The sequence below is a fragment of the Poecilia latipinna genome, unplaced genomic scaffold, assembly GCF_001443285.1.
Source record: "Poecilia latipinna isolate Pla-1442-1.1 unplaced genomic scaffold, P_latipinna-1.0 Scaffold4923, whole genome shotgun sequence".
Classification (NCBI taxonomy): domain Eukaryota; kingdom Metazoa; phylum Chordata; class Actinopteri; order Cyprinodontiformes; family Poeciliidae; genus Poecilia; species Poecilia latipinna.
Window position 1 is genome coordinate 25,386 of NW_015117539.1, and position 2,715 is coordinate 28,100.

General features: G+C 35.5%; 1 long non-coding RNA gene across 1 annotated transcript in view; it reads left to right on the forward strand.

The window, feature by feature from the left end:
* LOC106943150 (uncharacterized) overlaps window positions 1-533 on the forward strand; it is an 11,328-nt gene extending 10,795 nt beyond the window's left edge. The window contains exon 3 of the long non-coding RNA XR_001423833.1: window positions 244-533. This is a non-coding gene — a long non-coding RNA (uncharacterized LOC106943150). The remainder of the gene's footprint in view (window positions 1-243) is intronic.
* The last annotated feature ends 2,182 nt before the right edge of the window (window positions 534-2,715 follow it).

Sequence of the window (2,715 nt, forward strand, 5' to 3'; positions counted from 1 at the left end):
TTATGACAGTGTCATAACAGTCTTATTCACACCCCGTCAAATAAAGTGTTACAAAAATACTTTATTAATCCCAAAAGGAATATAAATCCAAAAAAGCCTTTTAAGAATTATTTATATACAGTAGTTCTTCCTGTGTTTTCCTTAATATGTATGAGAAAAAAATAATTAGCCTGATCTTGTGAACATGTTGTTTGGTGTAAAGATCCAAGAACCATTTCATTCAATCTTTCTTTTGACTTCCAGGTAAAAGATGTGGTGGGCTATGAAACACTGGGTCACTGTTTCTTTACAGAAGATGGTCCAGAGGAGAGAAACACATTTTATCACTGCCTAGGTCTGATGATAAGAGCAGGAACTCTCTTGCCGTCAGACAGAGACAGCAAAATGTGTCGTGCTATTACTGATGGAGCATACCCAGGATATGTGGCAAATCCACGGCAAGACTGCAGGTAGTGCTATTGATAAACTCTAAGCAATTTGCTCCTGATCAGTACTATTACAGTGTTTCCCAACCCTGGTCCTCAAGGCACACTAACCTGCATGTTTTAGATGGTCCCCTGCTTCAACACACCCCATTCAGATGATTGTAATTCAGCAAAACCCTGTTAATCAGCCATCAATTGAAATAATGTGTGTTGAAGTAGGGGAACATTTAAAACATCTTGTCAAACCTTTTGACCTTTTAAAAACCCCTAATTGCATTACTCTTTTTATTGCACTATTTAACCCACATCAGAAACACTTTAAATGAAATGAACTAATGGGAAACATTTAATATAGAAGATCAGCTTCCTGCATATGAATTGTAATGTCACAGTTGGAGGGGTTGAGTTGTTTTTCCAGGATGTGAAACCAGACCATTACAACAAGAAAAACGGGTATTAACAGGTATTATAGAGAACCAACATTTAGTTTTATCAGAACAAGAATCCAGAGAAACCCCGACTAGCTTATATGGACACTTATTTTTAATAAACATGGGGAACCAATATCTAGGTTTATACTTTTACCTAGAACAAGTGGAAACCCTCACTAGTTTATAAACTATGGGCTACTTATTCTTATTAAACATGGGGAACCAATATGTACTTTTACCTTTTGTCCTTCTTTTGGTTTTGTTTTTTGTATTTCCTTCTAATTCAGGTAAAGCACTTTGAACTGCCTTGTTGCTGAACATGTACTATGAAAATAAAATAACCTTACCTAAACAAATCCACATTTTTCTCAGTAATTACATTTCTACCAATGCCAGTAGTGACAGTAACTAAGCAGATCATCCATGCATCCTCCTCCCCAAAGAATTGTTCAAACTAAGACCATATATTATCCATGACAGTAAATTTTGAAAAGAATCCACTAGAAAGGATAGAAAGTAAAGAAATTAACTCAGATCAGTCAGTATTTCTAAGCAATCTGCTCCTGATCAGTACTAATTAATGACCAACATACTAAGTACAAAAAGTAAATAAAAACATATTCTAAAAAAAACTAAGAGCAGACTAAACAGAAACAAGGCTGCTGTACTCAAAGAATAAGAGACAAAGAAACACAGAACAATAAATAATCCAAAACCCCAAACAACCCAATATCCTGGCAAATACCTGATAATGACTTAATTTTTTTTTTTTTTTTAGGTTTTTGCAAATTCAGTAAATTCTTTCTTTTCTGCATTCTTTACACATACAAACAGTAGCCCACAAAATGCACATTTCATTACAAAACTAAATGAAAAAATGTGTTGCTGTCTTACCTTATAAATGAAGTCCATGCGCTGCTCATTCTGCACAAAAATATCCATTCATCCAAAGCCAAATCTATCCTCGACATCCCAAATGTTTTTAGAACTGTGATCTGGCTTTCAATATGAGTGGTCGACCTCTCATGTTTGAGACTTTTTAGCAAATAATTTAAGTCACAAAATCCCATCTGAGTCCACACAGTGCCACAACTTGAGAAAAGAAGGCAAGGACACCAGAAAAGGCATTTTTTAGAAGGACATCCACAAAGCTGGTCTTTTCTTTCCCTTTGAAAAGAGCGGTACCCTTCTGTCTCGTAGTCTGAAACAAACCTTCAGCTCCAGTGTTGGTTTTCCTTTAATTATTTCCTGCTTTGATTGAAAATCAACTTTAGAAAACTGTGCAAGTAGTCTTTATTTTCCTATAGACCACTATTCCCAACCCATATCTCCATATAACACCCTTACAGGTGCCCAGTCCACATGAGCTTACAAGACACAATAACACATATAAAAGCAAGTGGACAGACATACACAGATATTCTTTAAACAAAATACATTCTCTTTCTACGGTGCCAAGCCTTCAAAATAAACTGTGCTAACCGAAACAAAAAAATACTTAACGCATTTTATCCTCATCCGTTAAATTAAAAAAATGTGGATAAACATCAAGTATTTTAGTAAATAAATCATTTCTCAACATCAGGTACAAGGGACAATAAAACAAAAAGTGCACTTCACTCTCAATTTTACCCACATCACACATAAAACATCCTCGGTTGTTCTGGCACTTGGAGACTGGACGTTTCCGTTCAGTCCCAGACATCTGAACTGGGCGCAAATGGACCTTTGTTTTTTTTTCACAAGTTCCATGACACATATGGCTCAAGACTATAGGCATCCTTCAGTAAAATATAACTGCATAATTTTGGCTTATACTAGATATCAACTGCCCACTTGCGTTTATAAACTTCAAAATA